The sequence below is a fragment of the Penaeus monodon genome, chromosome 23 (assembly GCF_015228065.2).
Source record: "Penaeus monodon isolate SGIC_2016 chromosome 23, NSTDA_Pmon_1, whole genome shotgun sequence".
NCBI lineage: Eukaryota > Metazoa > Arthropoda > Malacostraca > Decapoda > Penaeidae > Penaeus > Penaeus monodon.
The window spans coordinates 38,564,002-38,564,420 of NC_051408.1; positions in this window are offsets into that span (position 1 = coordinate 38,564,002).

Below are 419 nucleotides of genomic sequence, written 5' to 3' on the forward strand. Positions count from 1 at the left end.
TGGAAATACAGCCCACATTCCACCGAAACACAGGATGCTGACAGAGTTGTCAAACATTATCTTTGTTGAGTATGAGTATTTTGCAGGAAAGTATAGGTTACTTGGTTTAACAGTGTTTTATTAAATATCACTATGATACATACGTATACTTGCTTATATGTGTATTGTCAATGTGTGTGTAGAATGCTGCATTTGCGACTTCAGGATTATCTTGTTTTGAAGTTGTATGCTGCATTTGCGACTTGAGGATTATTTTGTTTTAAAATTGTATGCTACTTTTTGTGCTTCAGGATTATCTTGTTTTGAAGTTGTATACTGCTTTTAAACGACTTCAGGAATAGGAAACTTGTCTGGCATGTGTTAGGTGTCCGAGAAACTGGTCTGTAAGATGGTCCTATGATATAGATCTGTTTTCATAG